The sequence below is a fragment of the Leptonychotes weddellii genome, chromosome 4, assembly GCF_054177405.1.
Source record: "Leptonychotes weddellii isolate Sample4059 chromosome 4, ASM5417740v2, whole genome shotgun sequence".
NCBI classification, from domain to species: Eukaryota; Metazoa; Chordata; class Mammalia; order Carnivora; family Phocidae; genus Leptonychotes; species Leptonychotes weddellii.
In genome coordinates this window covers 29752083-29769002 of record NC_138372.1, presented here as the reverse complement: position 1 = coordinate 29769002, position 16920 = coordinate 29752083, and the positions used below count along the sequence as shown (strand labels likewise).

Sequence of the window (16920 nt, the reverse complement as noted above, 5' to 3'; positions counted from 1 at the left end):
TGATGGTAATGATGATGGCATTTATGATGATGGTGGTGATGTTGGTGATGGTGCTGTTAATGGTAAGGATGATATTTATGATGATGGTGGTGGTGGTGGTGAGGATGGTGATGATGATGATGCTGTTGATGGTAATGATGATATTTATGATGGTGGTGGTGATGATGATGGTGGTGATGGTGATGGTGCATGGTGCTCCTGCTGCTGTTGATGGTAGTGATGATGATATTTATGATGATGGTGGTGGTGGTGGTGATGGGAATCATAGGGATGAGGATGATGGCGATGATGATGATAATCCTCTGGTGCCCAGTTGTTGAGCTTCTGCTTTATGCCAGGCCTTCATCTGGTTGCTTTCTACTATTTCATTTCATCCTCATAACAACTTCCCAATGTCAGGATAATTATCTCTGTTTTACTCATGAGGACTGTGAGCTAGAGAAAGGCTGAGTGGGCTCTCCATGGGCAGACATCCAGTCTGAACTGGACTTGAGCTTGAGCATGCCTCACTGCAGAGCCACCACTCTCCCGGGTGTACCAGGGCCCCTAACCTGTGGACCATGGGCCTACCCATCTCAGAGATGCTCCATAAATATCTATTGAACGGATATTGACTGAATGGATTCCTAAGGGATCAACACCTTAAGCCCAGAAGGCATAAATAACATGTCTCGAATGAGTAGGTGTAACCATTATTTAAATATACGTGGTAGTGCTGTGATAACTAAAATACAAGTTAATTGTAAAGTATTACGTTCATTGTGGCTTTTGTCTTATTCTTTATTTGCCCAGTGAAAAGATGCTAAGTGCATAGTTACGAGGAGTTTTGAGAAACGGTTTCACAGAAAAAGGAGTCCTGGTGCTGAAAGTGGTGGGAAGCATCATGCCATCCTGCATGGCACGTGCAAAATGCTTTGCCTGGCGTCTGGCACAGGATCACTCAGAGGAGGGAGGAAACCCACGGGGATGGGGATTGGGAGCCTGGGGCATTTGTCCTGCAGGTATAAGACCTGAGCTGTCACTCTCAGTAGCTCTCTTTCTGTAAGAGCTGACACCAGCATCTAATAGCTTTCCCAAATGGCTATCCAATGCTCACATGAATGAATGAATAATGAAAGCAACAATGAGTGAGTTATGACGAACAGTGCTCAGGGAGCCCATGAGGGCATGTTTTCCCCAAGGAGTGCTTGAAAGTGAGAGTTTCTCAGCCTGAGAGCCGAAACAGAATGCAGGGCTGGTGGCTGGACTTGTGGCTCTGCAAGTGGGGTTATGAGGCTGGGGTTGCCTCCCTGGGGGAGTCTGATCTTGACCCGGTGATGACCATGTTGGAAGAGTGGAGGTGACTGGAGCTTGGCTCTGAGGCCATTCTCAGCAGGGCTGTGCTCACCATTTTTGGATGTATTTTTCCAACTCAAGTGTAAGCTGACAGATGGTGGTGGAATAATATTCTCACTTTCTCTACTTCCCACAGGCCTCCCTCCAACACAGTCCTGCAAGCTCTTAGAAATCTCTGACACATCTCAACCATGAGACCACGGCCGGCTTTTGGCAGGTAAGCTCCCCCCATCCCTCCCCATGCATCCCAGGACACAGAGCAATTTCAGCACAGCCCAAAGGCCACTGGGCTGTGCTTGTGGCCAGGAGGTAGGTGGGGATGACTTCAGGCTTGGCAGGAGAATGGAGCCCCCCATTCTGAGGAGATTTAAGGAAAAAGCTACCAAATGTCCGGAGTCCTGCATCTGGCATTTCTGCAAATGGCAGCATATGGCGGTGGGAACGTATCCTGGGATGAAAGCCAGGGAACTGGTTCTGACCCTAGGTCTGCCTTTACTGCTCAGAAAAATCTCCAGCAAGAACCTCCCTTTCTGGGTCTCTGTTTCCCTGTCGGAAAATGAAGGAATGAGACTCAGTGAACGGGGCAGCCCATAAGCTGGCCATTCCGGGCTCCCGCCAAGGCCACGGAATGGCAGAGAGAGGCATGGGGATGCCATTGCGGCTGTCCACCACTTCCCTGTCCGATTGCTCTCTGGACCTCACATCCACAGAGAGCCTGGGCTGGGCTGTGTGTGTGCTGTGTGTGTGCATGGATGCATTTGGGGGCAGGACCTGTGTCCCTTCTAGCAAATTCTGCTTGAACTCAGACTCAGACCTGGATGGTCACTACCCCTCTGCCTGCCCTCTCATGGCTGGGCAGAACACCGTGGTCACTAGAGGATGCAGTGCCCAGAAGGGCAGGGCAGAGCCTCCCCATGTGCTGAGAGCATGGGCAGGCCCGCAGCAGAATATGGGTGTGAAGATCAAGCTGGGTGAGGGGCAACACAAGGTGGGAGGCACTCATTAGAAAGGAAGGAGTATAGGGCCAAAGCTCATGGGCAGAGCTGCAGGGCGGGCAGGCTGGGACAGCTGCCTGGAAAATGGGGCCAGTGGGGTACCGAGAGCCAGAGATGACTAAGGCATGTCGCCGGACTCAGAAGGTGTCCCATCCAAAGGAGGAGATACTATGCAAATAGCTATGGTACGGGAGGCAGGAGGGTTCCATTCTGTCTGGGTTTGGTGGTAGGGGTGGTTTACAGAAGACCATTGAAGGTGATTTGACTTGACTTGAACTGGGCTTTGAAGGATGAATAGAAGTTCACCAGATTAAAAAAAAAAATGGAAGAAGGGCATTCTAGGCTGAGGAGACAGCAAGTGCAAATGAGCAGTGGCTGAGATGTGGACAGGTGGGGGTAGAAGTGAGGCCAGGAGAAGTGGGCAGGCCTTCGGACGCCATGCTGAGGGGCTCAGGGTGGGCCCTGTATGATCAAGGAAGGGAGGTAGTCCCAGAGTGGGGCCAGAAGAGGCCTCTGGGCCCCGGGGAGGGGCTGCGAACTAAGAAGAGGTGCTCAGTTGGAACTCACTATACCTGAACAATGGGGCCCAGGGCAGGACACCCCTTGCGGAAGTGTCTGGGGCCCCTTTGGGACCCTTCAGGTCTCCCCATGCAGAGCATCGGCAGACACTCTGGGCCCCCTGTCCTGTGGTGGAGTCCTCTCCGGTAGAGGGCTGCAGGGCATGCAGTGCCCCGGCTCTCCCTGTTCTCCCTCACCCCATCCCTGAAGACCAGGCCACCCCCCATGACAGCATCCCTTTAAGGACCCAATGCTGTCAGTAAGGCCCTTTCCAGCCTTCTCCTGTCCACGAATAACAAGGTGGCCCCTGTCCTAGAGTCGTTTTCTCTGTGGTGGGTAATACTGCACAATTTTGTCCTTTTACAGTTTCCTCTCTTGGCAGAACTCAAAATACTCTCACATCTGTCATCTCACGGGAGCGTAGAAAGAGTAGGCTCCGGGGCCAGCAGCGCTGGATTCCAAACCTGCCGTGGCACTCCCATGGGGAGCGGGGTTACCAGTCTGAGCCTCAGGGTTTTCGTCTCTAAAACACCTACACCTACCTCCTCAGGTAGTTCCAGAACCTACTGCCCGAGCAGGTGAAAGTCTGGCTCCCTGTCCACTGGACAGGCGGCACTTCCCTCCCATGCTTCTACACCAGCTCGCATCTGTGTGATGGAGCGGGTCTGCTGACAGGCAGGGGAACCGAGAAAGGCCTGTGAGGTTTTGCCTTAAAAGGTGGCGTGAGCACTTAACACCTGTGCCTTTAACAGGCAGGCAGGCCAGTTACCTTGATGTTCCTTTAAAAAGTTCATGCAGCAGAACTTTCCTGACACCCCTTCTGTTCCAGGCACCGGCGGATACCGGGAATCCCGACAGGGATTCTGGAGAAGGGACATGTAAACAAGTAAATTGCAATGCACCGTAAGAAAGGAAAAGCGCTGTGGAGGAGGGGCGTGTGAGCCGGCCGGCCGTGGAGGGATCAGGAGGAGTCTGTCAGCTCAGGAGGAAGGGAGGGCGGGGTTCCAGGCAGAGGGACCCGCGTGTGCCATGCAGAGCCCATAGGAGACGTCTTGGTGTGGTGGGGCATCCGTGTTGGGGTTTATGACGACCGGCCCTGCAGAGCTCCCCGTCACGGGGAAGCATTCAAGGAAGCCGAGCACCCTGCCCCCTTGTCAGCTCGGGAGGGTCACGTCCAGGGCCAGTCTTCACAGTTGAAGAAGAATAGCATCAACAGGCTCCATGTGAAGACCAGATAGGCAGCCTCTAGTGCCGGGCATCGAGGAGCTTCCAAGGCTCTCCTTGGCTGGCGTGGAGGGCGTAAGTGACCCACGGCTCTGGAGTGGTCCTGGGGATGCTGTTGCTGCGTCTGTCCTGGGAGCAGGGATAGAGATGGGTGACACTGGGTCCCTGCCCCCAGTGCAGAGAGGGAGGTGGACAGGGCCTCCTATGCCCACGTGGCAGAGCTACTGACGCTGTCACCGGGGGGCATTCACAGAGCTATGGGACCATAGAGGAGGGGGAGCCAGAGGGCAGGAGCCGGGGGCATCCTCAGGAGGGAATCTTAGCCAGATGGTAGTCATACAAATCGTTCTTACAACTAATGATTACTTAGCACTTACTACCTGCCAGGCACTGTTCTAAGAGCTTTGGATGGATTTACCCTCAACTTGCACAAGTCTGCAGAGTGTCGTCATCTTCTTGTACAGAGGAGGATGACTGATGCACAGAGAGGCTGAGTCATTGTCCCAAGCATGCACAGCTGGGAAGTGGCCTAGCCAAGCCGAACCCAGGCGGTCTGGCCTCAGAGTCCACACTTGAACGGCCTAGGGCAGCCTAACACTAAGCCTTCTCCCAGAACTAGAGACACTGCCAGGGTTGGGACTATGCTTTGCTCTAGCACAGAGTAGGTACGCCCTAAAAACGTGTTCGCTAACAAGAATGCACAGATGCATGGATGAAATGGCCGTGGAAGAGGTGGGGCTGAAAATGAGGATGGGGACAGGCAGCGCAGAGGCTGCAGCTAGAGCAAAGGCCTCGGGTCCCAGCTGGCTTTGCCTCCAGGCACTGGCAGGTCCGGAGCACTGGACCAGAGAAAAGAGAGTTTGACCGGCAGCCTCCCTGGCCAACCCTGCCTGCCCGGAAGACCTGGCACCTTCCCCTGCAGCCCTCCCCACCCGCCCTGTCCCACGTGGGGAAAGGGCAGGTGCTGTGCTATTCATGTCCCTGTGCACTCTCTGTCACCCGTTCCCTCCAAGGCTCCCAGGGACTGATCTGGCAACAGGACCCCAAGCCCCCCATCCCCTTCCAGAGGCAGAGAAGGTATGCACCACCCAAGAGGGACCCAGGAAAGACAGTTCAAAACTTGTTCTTGTAAGAAATTGCTTTCTCACGGAGACTTCAAGGAGCAGGTGATTTTCAAAGACCCTTTCTTCAAGCTCTGTGGGCTGCGAATGGAAAACCAGGCTTGGGACCTAGCTCTGTGGCTTCCTGGCTGGGCACCCTCGGGTGATGAATTCGCTTCTCTGTACCCCAGTTGCCAGCTCCATAAAGCGGGAAGAGCAATAACTGCAGAATTAAAGGGGCTAATAAAGTGTGGGCGAAATTCCTGTACAGGACCGGACTCAGGGAACAGTGTTTCTCGGCTTCCTGCTTTGCTCCTGGGGCCTCGGTTTGCTCCATAAGATGAAGGTTGGAAGACATCGATCTTTAACACCTTTAACAGCTTTGACATCCTGGGATTCAAAGTTGCCAACACCAGTCGACTAGATACATAAATATATTTACACACCCAGATACACTATGTGCCTTCCGGGTATGCGATGTAGTCATTTTTATAAACTTAGAATGTATATTAAGTGATATTTAGCATAAATATACAACTTACAGCGGTCTTATGTTTTCTTCTGGTTGCAAAAGTAGTACATAAGTTATTGAGAACATTTTGGAAGGTACCAGAAGAGAAAAAAAACTTCACCCACTATTTCACATTGAAGACTGAGATACAGCCTCTTCGGTATTTAGTGAATTCCTCTCCCCCACTTTTTTTATGCACAGATTTCTTAAAAATCTATTTGGGATTCTACTCTGCATTCTATTTTTTAACTCGAGCGGAGCTGCTGGAGGAGGCCCCTGGGATGGGCTGCCGCCGCAGGGCCGAGAGGAGAGGTGCGGGAGGTGGTAGCTGACACAGCTGTCCCATGCCCCCCCCAACCCCCCCACCCCGCCCCGGGCGGCCGGCTGGAGGCATCTGACCCTCGGATGTTCCGTGTCTCTGGCGGGGGCACATTCTACGCTAATTTTAGCTTAGCCTCTCAGGCCTGCTGGCCTTGGGGCCCGCACATAATGGACGCCTTATGTAGACAGCTGCCAACAGTGCAGGAAGAAGCGTCCCACCTTAAAATGTTCCCCGTCACCGGCCAGTCCTCTGCTCGGGGAGAACAAGCCGGCTCCCTGTTCCTTCTCCCACCAGGAAGGGGCCGTTGTTGACGTTCATGGCCCAGCAGGCTGGACCTGGCGGGCAGGTGGCCCACCAAACACACGGGTGATTGCTTCTGTGGACGGGGCCGTGTTTTTACAGGACAGGCTTTGATTTGAGCTGGAACAGCTGAGAGATCTCCCGAGAAATGGCTGGGCTGTGTGTTTGCAGCCCGGCAGCAGGGTGTCTGAAATGTCACCGGCTGTGTATATAGAACCTTCTGGAGCCTCGCCTTGATGCTTTACCTTTGTCAAGTATGTACAGATGTACAGTGTCCTTTGACATCCCTTTTTATCCCGATGACGTATGTCTTGGGTGACAGTACTCCCCTGTGACAGGCAGGGGACCTGAAGTGGAGAGGGGGAAGTAATTGGCTCAAGGTCACCCAGCAAATCTGTGGCAGAGACTTGAGCATGAGCGTGGGTCTCTCCCGTTCCAAGTCTGGGACTCTTTCCTTTCATCAGCACCACCTAGGTGAGCTGTTCGACCAAGTCCCTATCCATCTGCTCTGTGTTTCCCTATATTTGGCCTTGTTTTTCCCAAATGAGGTCCTTTCATTTTCACCTTAAAAGTCATACCTGTTTATTTGAAAATACATATACCTAGCTGGTCGGTTTCTATGGCACAGATCCGATCATGGAAGAATCTTGGTTCAAAATGCAAGAAGTCTCTGTTTGGCCACAGCATGAAGCCCACATGCCTCAGGCTGACCTCCAACCTCCACCACATGCTCCCTGCTGGAACCCCCCAAGTCTGGGCTCCTGCAGCACTTAGATCTCTCTCTCGTGGCACCTAGGTAGGGTTGGGAAGTTTCCCTTATGATCTGCTTCCTGACCAGAATGGAGCTCCACAGGCGGGAGACCTGCAAGCTGCTCATCTGCATGTCCCTGGGGTCCGCACTGGGCCAAAGTGTCAAGCCCAGTAAATGTCTTGGCCCCCAACCCACAGTCTTTCATGAGAAACCGGATCTTTAATCCAGGCTTAGAAATGAGCCGAGGCCTGCCCAGCAGCTGCCAGCCCAATACAGAAGTGGCTGCTTGGCTGGACTCCCAGGAGGGGCCTGCAGGACCAAGCGAAGAACCCCCGACCCTGTGCAGGCTGGGTAGAAGAAACCGGAAGGGCATCCCCAGATGTGTGCTGGAGACCATCCCCTGCTCCCATGGCAAACCTTCCCCCCCACCCCTCCACTCTCCCATCCCCCAGCGACAATACAACCTGTGTCATACATACCCCAGCCTGGACAGTGGCTCTTTGACCAAGTCTGATGCTCTTCAGGAACAATCCATGGGCATTGCACGCTGCTCTGGGGGAAGAACAGTACTCTAGGGACTATGTTGATTTCGTCAGGGCAGGACCCTTGCTCTCCGACTCCAGATGGGACTCCTCTCTGGGCCACGGCCCCTCAGCCTCCCAGACTTGGGTGCCTTCGGAGCGCCTTCGGAGTCCCATGGCCTCGGCTCCAGCCAGTCCTGTGCTTAGGAGCTATGGGCTCCATCTTGCTGGACGTCAATGTCTTCTTTGCAAAATGGGAGTAGCGAGAGCAGCCTTTCAGGGCTGCTGTATCTTACGGGGATGTGCCTTTCAGAAAGTGTAGTGATGCAGCAGAGGCAGCGTGAAGCCCTGCGTCCCTTCTTCTGGAGGGCTCTCAAGAGCTCGAGAGCCTCCCTGAAAAGTGCCCAGGCTGCTCAGTGAGGGTGGTGGCCTCAGGGAGAGGTTGCACGTGGCACATCAGGCTAGCCGTGACCAATTCTTTGATTCTGACATGGGCTTGGGGGTTTAGCCAAAGATGAGAGGGAGGAAAAGAAAAACTCCTCCTGTTTTCTTACGAAAGTCCATGGAAAAGTGAGTGTTTATAATAGAATCCTTTCACTTTCCTTTTAGCTTTCTAGAAAGATGTCTGTCATTCATTTGTCCGTTCATTTATTCATTCATCCTACAGATATGTCCATGGCCCCAACCACTTGCCAGACGTGGCAGGGGATGCGCGATAAGTGGCAAGGGGACCCTGCCTTTAGAGGGCTCAGCGTGTAGCAGTCGTTGTAATTTGGGGTGAAAAGTGACATAGGAAAGGCACAGTGTTGAGTGAGGGAGTGGTCATTTCCTGCAGGGCTGGTTGGATATGTTTCCATGAAGATAATGGCACCAAAATGAGCCAGTTAGAAAGCATAGAGGTAGAAGATCCCAGTCTCTAAAGAAGTAGAAGCCTAAAATACCCAAGAATAACCTTAAGGAGGTATTGTGAATTGGTCTATAAATTAATTAAAATCCCATCAATTTTTTTTTTCATAAAATTATTAGAAAGTACCTCCGGAAAAATAAACATGGGTGATTAGCTTAGAAAAAGTCAGTGTTGGTAAAGGAATAGGGCTTTGGCTCAGTGGACAGAACAGAGCCCCCAGAAGTAGCCGTAAGTGAGCACGGCACTCAGAATTAGAGACAAACAGCCAGAAGATTCCTAACGTGCTCTCAAGACAACCGGCTAGCTATTTGCAGAAGAAAAACAAAGCAAAACAAAACAAAACTGGATCCATACCTCAGTCCTGGTGCCAAAATAAATTTCTGGGTGATAAAAAAAAAAAAAAAGCACGAAGCCATAAAGCTATTAGAAGAACAATGAGGGAATGTTTGTATCGTATTGAGATGGAGAACATGTCCTTAAGTGTAAAACAAATCCAGAAGTCATGAAAGAAAATAAGTATAAAGACCCTGTGGCCCAAAACCACAATAATCAAGGTCAAAGGGTGATAACAAATGAAGGAAAGTGTCTCAACATTTGTGTGACGGGTAGAAGGTTATTAGCACCAGTATAGAAAGAGCTCATAAATGAAGTGAAGACAGATTGTCAGTAGAAAAACAGGCAGGCAGCTTGTGAACAGGCAATTTGCACGAGACAAAATACAGGGTGTCGTAAGCACAGGAGAAGTGTGGTCCCCAGGAGTCAAAGGATACACATTAAAGAATCAAGATGTATTTCTGGGACCTCTTTCAAAAAGTGAGAATACTTGCAGAGATGAGGAATGGGCCCCAGGGATACTTGAGCACTCTTTATGGGTTGTGAATTGATACACATTTTCTGAGATGGGTGGTGGATTTAGTGATATGTACCCACATTTTCAAATGTATATACCTTCCACTCGACAGTCCACTTCTGAACAGTAGTCCTAAGGAAACAATAAAAAAAATACCTGGAACGGTGTATGGAAGAAGACAGCCAGAGCACGCTGGTTAAGAGTGAGGCATCAGAGGTCAGAGAGACCTGGCTTTAAGCTGTGTGACCCTGGAAAAGTTACTTAACCTCTCTGAGCATCAGAGCCTTCATCTGTAAAGTGGGCATAATAATAACATCACCATCATAGGCTTGTTGTGCACTTCATCTAAGATAATACTTAGAAAACTCTTCACAGAAGGCTGTGTCCCTAGTAAGTACTGAATAAATGTTCGCTATTTTATTATTGCCAATGAGGATGTTCATCATAGTATCGTTTATAATAGGGAATAATAGGAAACACCAAATTGGTCATCAGTAGGGAACTACTGGTTAATAATGGAAGAAATGCTCAAAGAGAGGCAGCCATTTGGAGACCTGTATTTATGGACATAGAAGGGTACCTTTGACATGTTCATGCATGACTTTCATCTTAAAAAAAGGTATCAAAAGCATATAGAAGGTATGTTCCCAAAGGCATCAAAGTATACATCTGTGTATCTAGAAAAGTACAGTCAATTCTTGTCATTCAGAGTACTTAATGTTCTATGAAGTTCCCACAAACACTGAATGAGTGAATGCTGAGCCGTCGCTCCTACGGGGAATACAGCATTCAGTTCCCGCGAGCCTCTGGTCACAACATTCTTGTCAACTGATCAATGCATAATGTTATTTTACATGTGTTTCTGTTAAAAACACCTTATGTAATAGATAATGTTGATTCATTAACATTGAGCTCATGACCAACAAAAATGTCACTAATACCTGAAGGCAGCTTGTCTAACACATGTACTTTTTCTGTAAGGCACGTCACAGCGAAATCACCAATGAAAGGCATAAAAAATGCGAAAAAAAAGTTGGCACTAAAGAGAGTGTTAAAGGGACACTTGTTTACGTATGGGAGCTGAAACGAGAAGGCAGCATCGTGTTTCTTGACCTCAGCTGGAAAGATGCACATAGGGCAGCTCACATTTTTCACCGCTCTGCTCCTGACTGCAAATGACCATAAAAATACCATGAGTATTGATTTGGGGGGTTACAAATAAATTTTAGTGAGTAGGTGAATTTGCAAATACAGACTCTGAATAATGAGGTTCAACTGTATCTAGAAGTGTGGTTGTTATCTGAGAGTCAGCATTTTTCCCCTTCTTCCTTGTAGTGGACATGTAGGAGTATCAGTCAAAGCAGTGAGTTTTCTTTCTTTCTTTTTTTTTTTTTTATTTTGGGAAGAAAAACTTGTCATCAGTGGTATTTCATTGTCAAGATAAAAGCCAGACTTGTTAGGATAATGAAAACAGCTATGGCTTTTATCTATTGCTTATGATGTGCCACACACACTTCTAAGCCCTTTACCATATAGTAACTCATGTACTTCTCACCCAAAGGGATAGGTACTATTAATGTCTTCACCTTACAGGTGTGGAAATGGAGGCAAAGAGAGGTCAGGTAACGTGCCCAAGATCCCAGTTAGTAGGAGGCAGAGTCTAGATTGGAACCCAGGCAGTCTGGCTCCAGAAGCCATATTTTCAACCAAAATTCTGGCTGGCCCTGGGTTGCAGAGATGCCCAGGAGCATCTGACCAGGACTTCCAGTCTAGATTGTGGGCAGTGAGAGGGGCACACCAGGCTTTGGGGGTTCATGCAGCGGGAGGCCTTCCCAGCCCAGCCTGAGGGCTTAGAGAAGGTGACACTAGCCAGCACTCCACAGTCTGGCTCCCCTTTCTTTCTCAGCTCCTTACAGGCATGCCCTCTCTCCCACTAGAGCATTCCACCATGAGTCACACCCAACTGTCCCCGTCCTTGAGCCTGCCATGCCATCTTACACTTGTGGGCCTTCTGCCTATCTCCCAAGGCTCAGCTCAAAAGCCATCTTCTTTCTCAAGCCAACAGCAAGAAGCGAGGGCTCCTTCTCCTGGTTGGCCATCTATTTTTGAACTCTATGGCCATTATCTCTACTCCCCCAACCATCCACCAGCCTCTAATGAACTTGTCTCGGAGATCCTTGGATCCCCAGCACCCAGTATGTTCCTCGCACATTTGATCTATCAGTACCAGTGTGTTGGGTAGACAGGTAAACTAACAGATGGCAATACCTAAGATTCTGAGACCCCCCAAGGATCTAAGCAAGTTGGATTGTGACATGGTTGTCGTTGAAGGCCGCCAAGGCTCTGGAGAGTTCTGGAGGGCCGAGCTGTCTGGCCAGGAGCCTCTGTGACCACAGAATCAGGAGGCGGAGCTGCCAAGGCTGTAAGGCCAACATTAGCCACGGTGTTGTTTCTGTGGCTTCTGAAAAACCCCCACCCCAGTGGGAAAGACTAAGAAAGGTCCCATTCAGCTTCTCTTGGCATTTCCAAGGGAAAGGATGGGGTTTGGATTGGCTGGGCCAGGGACATCTTTTCTAAAATAGCTTCATGCATATTCAACTGCTCCCTGAAATAGTCGAGTGGCTATTTTAAGCAGCTTCTACTCAGATGCCCACACATAATGGCATCTACCTTGAGCATGTAAACCAGCAAGAAGCAAAGAAAAGGGTAAGGGAGGACAATGTAAGGAGGCTTTTGATGGAGTTCTACCCCTCCCCACCCCCCACCCCTTAATGTGTTTTCTTCTCAGGGACTCTCTTGCATGAAATTGAAAGTCATGGTTACTATGACAACTCCCTAGAGGAGTTTTCCCATCCAGTGACCTCACCCACCCAGATCCCAGAAAGCACAACTGCGCAGGGGGCAGTGGTAACTTGGGGTGCGGTAGGAGAGGTGCAAAACGGAAGTCAGTTCATGGACTCCGGAGAGAGCTCCTCGCTGCCCATTTCCTCCTGCTTTACGCACAATTCTAACAGGTTCCAGCAGGCTGGAAGTGGAGGCCGGGGAGGACAGGGAGAGGTGGGACCCGACCGCAGGGGGTTGAGGTTACAAAACATAATCCAGCCGTAGGGGTGAAGAGAGAACAACTCCACAAAGGCAATATTTATTAACAAATATGTGCCAGGACATCAGTGTACCCTGTGCTATTTGCTGGGGAAATAACGATAAATAAGACATGGGTAAGAAATGAACATGTAAATAAATAATTGTAAGTGTATTTATCTAAGCTTTAACTTTGTTTCCCACCCCACCCCCAAAGATTCAAAAGAGAAGCTGGAAATATAATGTAGTAAGTGCCACAGTTGAGGTGAGGACACAGGATTCACGAAGGAAGGAAGCAGGTCTGAGCCACATCTCTGGGGCTATGGAGGCTCTGTTCCATCAGACGAGCTCTCTGGGGCCACATCCCATGTGGTCAGAGACCCCCACACCCCTAGTCCCCTCCCCTCTGCAGGTCTCCCTGTGTCATGACATTGAACGACGTTTGGAAGAAAAGGAGATTGTAAAAGCTTCCCAGGGAGAGGTGCAACTCTGAGAATGAGTGAGACGTTCACTCTGGCATCGCAGATGAGGCATCAGGACAAGGAAATGACCAGGGAGGCTGGAAGCCTGGGTCCCAGCAGGAGGGCTGCGACAGGGAGGGTCTGACTCCGGAGCAGCCGGCTCAGCTGGGTGTCGGGGAAGAAACGGCTTGCTTTTACAGGTCTGGATTTATAGTCACACCGTTGCCCCATAATCCCCCAGGAAAGGTTCTGTTTTGTTTTGTTCAGGGCACCCTGAGAAAGACAGGAAAGTGTGTGATACCTTTTTGGAAGCTGGTCACTCAGAGGGTTTGGGTGAGAGCCACAGGTGAAGTTCAAGGACGTGAGCTTCGGCTCTGCGAGGGACACCTGGCGAGCGTTACTTCTGAGCTGGCCCCTGTGAAGGCTTCGGGAACCAATCAGTAAGCAGCCTGGTGCCCAGAGGTGGCTGCGTCCGTCCATCCTGTCCATCCCCTGTCGCTCCTCCATCCGCATGCAGCTCCTTTATTCTCCATTTGTTCCTTCGTTTGTTCACTCATTCATTCCTTCAGTTGAAACTACAGACTAGGATGTCGTTGGCATGGATAACGGTTTCTTTGCTGAATTTTCAGGGATCTGTGATACCCCTGAAATTCTAAGAGAATGAACACAGAGTCTGTGTTCATCTTCTGAAGAGAGAGTGCATAGCTTTCAGCAGATTCTCAAAGGAGTAGGCGACCCAAAAAAGGTTAAGAACCACTGAGAGAGATAGGAACTGTTTTATTTTAAAACAAACGGTTTCACCTTTTGGTAGACAAGCAGGGTAAAGGAGTGCTGAGGGAAATCCCTAGTTCTGTGCCAAGCTGCCTCAGGTGACAAAGTGTCCCTGGGGACTCTACCAGGGTCCCCAGCATTGCTGCACACCTAGCGTGAGGACACAGTGCAACTGAGCTGGGCGCAGAGGCCTGAGCATCGAGGCAAGGCAGGATCCTCCCCCTACTACTCCTCTCTGTTTCTCTCTCTTCCCAACCACAGTCTCTCTGCAAGGCCCCTTTCCAGCCTGCGCTTGGCAGAAAGTGAGGAGGCCCTTCTGGTTTGGATAGATTTAGAAAGCTGGAAGAAATCTGAGAAAGGAGAGAGCATATGAGCTAGAGTTGCAGAGGTCTGGGTATTGAATAAGACTTTGAAGGGAAGGAGAAGCTAAGGCTTATTGATCAGTTATAAAAGTCAGGTTGTGTCAGACCTTGTCTGGAAAGCCTCCAGTGGCTCTCTGTCTCTGAGTAAAAGCCAGAGGTCTTATAAATGTCTTCTCAGCCCCAGTGATGTGACCACCAATGACTTCTTACATATTCCATATCCTCTGGCCTCCATACTGTCCCTCAAACTCTGGCCTCAGGGCCTTTGCACATGCTGTTTCATCTGCTAGGAAAAATATACTCAGGTCTTTACTTAAATGTCGCCTTCTTCTCCGGGAAGCCCTCTCTAGCCCTAATTAAAATGGCAAAACCTCCTATTGCCACTACCCCATCTCCTGCTTTGCTCTTCTTGTCATCTAACCTGATGTTGTCTATTGCTATTCCCAGTGCCTGAGACCATGCTTGGCCCATAGTTGATGCTAAATTAATATTTGTGGAATGAATGAATTGACTCTTTTCATGCTCTGAGCTAGCTGTTTTAACATACTATAATCTGCTGATCCTGTAATAAGTATTCTGCAGGGCAAGTTTTATTTTCCCTTTCTCAGATGAAAACCAGGGACTCAGCAGCTAGAACAACTTCCTGGGTTCTGGGGTCTCAGACACTCCTGCTGTCTTTTTGTTTCCACACCCCTGTCCTGCAGGGCTTTGATACTGCCTTCAGCAAGGCTCCTTGAGTCAGGCAACAGGCTGGGTTTGCACATGATCCGGCCATGTCTGGGCCAGATGGTGTTTGATATATGCTGGAGGTGCGAGCCACATTACACTCATCAGAAGCGAATTAGAGGTGAAAAGAAGACCACTCTGGGGGTCTTTTGATGGATTCCTACTCCCCATTGCCACCCCATAATGTATTTTAAATAGCAGCTCACTTTTCTGGAAGAGATTACTGCAACGAGGACTTTGCTCTTTGAAAATAAAGCCCGGAACCCAAAAGTAAGCCCAGAATGCATCAGAGAGACACAGTGGACATCAGAGAGCCAGTTCGTTTGCTGGTAGTAGAGTCCATCGGGTGGTCCCCTGCCCGAGTCCTTCACTGTTACACACAATTCTAACACATGCCCAGCCTGGGGGAATAGGGGGTGTGGGAAGGTGGTGAGACAGGACGCGGGGGTGTGGGAAGGTGGTGAGAAACCACGTTACACCCCCCCCACACACAGGTGCTCTGGTTACTGAGAATCATGAAGATGGATACACACAGAATACATCTTTAGGGAACTTACAGTCCAACAAGAGAAATGTATGGAAAACAATTAAATTTAAGTGTACTCATTTATCCAAATCCTCACCCTATTCCAACAAGGATTCCAGAGAGATTTGGGGAATATGATATAGTACTATTCTGTAGTTGAGGTGGGGATGAGGGCTCCAAGGGAGAATGGTCTCTTCTTCCTGGGGAGTCAGGGGTCTCCGAGGTGGTGGTACTGGAGCTGAGAGTGGGGGAGGCAGCTGGCCCACTTCGTGACCCAGCAGGAGGCCCTGTGGCTGGAGTCGGGGGCACACAACCATCCATCCGTAATAGGTGCTGTGAGCGGGTCCTGCTCCTTGAGGGACTTCTAGTCCAGTGAAGCAAAGACTTGTACCTACAGGCCCTCCTTCCTCACTCTCAGAGGTCTGCTCTCAGCAGATGGAAAGCCCCAGGCTAACAGGCCTGTGACATTTCCTGTGGTGGCTGAGGCAGACGCTGCTATAGGCTTGGTCCTCCTGGACCCCAAGTTCAGGCTGCACTGATGATGGTCCCTAGTCGTTCTGGGCACAGGAGTAATATCTGGCCGGACCTGGCATTCAGACAGCACGGTACAGTTTGCAGAGCTCCATTGCACCCCTCACCCCCTTGCCCCCCCCCCCCAAGAAGGCTGGCGAGGCCCAATTTTCCAATGTGTGCATGCGACCAGAGAAGCGCGGAGACGCCAAGTCTCACTCCCAGGAAGTGGCCGAGACAGTTCTGGAGCCCAAGTGGAGGGGACAGAGGCCCGGCCCACATAAGCATGCAGCTGGTAGGGCAAACACGGGCAGAGGACCACCCACCAGCAAGAGAAAGGTGCTGTAGCTGGTGGGCAAAGGCTGGGGCTCTGCCATCAGATTGAACCAGGTTCAAATCCTGCCTCTGCCAGCCACAAGCTATGTGCCCTCACCTCCCTGAGCTTTGGGCGTCTCACCAGTTAAATGAGAACAGTCATGTCTCCTTTGCAGGTGTGTCATAGGAGTGAAGTGAGGTGATGTGTGCACATCTACGCAGTGAAGTAAAGCATCGGCTAGTGCCATGGACGGCTCAGTTTGTGGCAGGCTTTTCGTGAATTATTTCATCCCATTCTCCATGCAACCTACAGAGTAGGTCCTATCACCTCATTTTACAGACTTAAAAAGAAACTGAGTTCACCAAAGCTCCCCTGCTGGCAGATGGGGCAAACTGAATACTGGCTTTAAAGCCCCAGTCATTAAACACACCGCCGCCGTTATGCACCTCGTCTCACTGCTTGCATGAACCTTTGGCCCACACAGGCTTGGCCACTCTCCAAGCTTGTGGAGGTGACCCCCCCTGACCTAGCAGGAGGGAAGCACCAGGGGACTGTGCGGCCAGGAGTCCCTGGAGACACTGGACAGGCCGAGCGAGTGAGCTTGACCCTGGAGGAAACGGTCAGCAGCTGGGGCCTTGGGAAGGAAGGGCTAGAAGGTCATGGGCATTAGGCAGAGCCTCATGGCCAAGGTGGTTGGTGGCTTTGGACAAGCAAAGTGGTGACCTGGAATCCAGCGGGCTGGGCTTCCCTTTCCCACTTCCTTCCTGTGCCGACTGTCTCGCTGAGCCACCTC

At 50.5% G+C, this 16920-nt stretch overlaps 1 protein-coding gene across 6 annotated transcripts in view; it reads left to right on the top strand.

Moving 5' to 3' along the window:
* HIVEP3 (HIVEP zinc finger 3) overlaps positions 1-16920 on the top strand; it is a 435370-nt gene that overhangs the window by 279522 nt on the left and 138928 nt on the right. For all 6 annotated transcript variants that reach the window (XM_081818222.1, XM_081818226.1, XM_081818227.1 and 3 more), the window contains exon 3: positions 1472-1552. The gene's annotated coding sequence lies outside the window, so the exon portion shown is untranslated. The remainder of the gene's footprint in view (positions 1-1471; positions 1553-16920) is intronic.